A 591-nucleotide genomic window follows, 5' to 3' on the forward strand; every position below is an offset into this window, starting at 1 on the left:
ATATATATATATATATATATATATATATATATATATATATACCACCGTATTTGCTCTCCTATTCTCCTTTGTTATTTCCTATTATTCTCCATGTAATCTTCACCGCTTTTATATTTATTGCACCTTATAATGTCCAATATCTCATCGACTTTGTCTGAGTAGAAGAAATAACTGCTTCCAATGTGGACTGGCAGAATCGATAGACCAGCGATCAATACACTTCTTTATTTTAATTGTCGCTTGAGGTCCCGAGTTCAATTCCGGCGGACGTCGAACTTGCCTTTATTTATCATCCCGGTGTTTAGATACTAAATGCTTAAAGCCACATCGGATCTAACTCAAGAGACCTTTGATCATGTACGTTCCATTTATGACTACCGCGTCCTATTCATATTGTATATGAAGACAATACTATCCAATATGTTTATCCTATGTTGAGTATCAGATTTCAGTGAAATGTGAGTGGTATGCTTTAAATTTTTGAACGAGTATAATGTGTCCTGCATTGCTAGAATGAGCATTAATATTCAAATAGTAGAGCACAAATATTATCACCCCCACCACCACTACGCACTCATACAGGTATATATA

The sequence above is a fragment of the Octopus bimaculoides genome, chromosome 4 (genome assembly GCF_001194135.2).
Source record: "Octopus bimaculoides isolate UCB-OBI-ISO-001 chromosome 4, ASM119413v2, whole genome shotgun sequence".
Taxonomy (NCBI): Eukaryota; Metazoa; Mollusca; class Cephalopoda; order Octopoda; family Octopodidae; genus Octopus; species Octopus bimaculoides.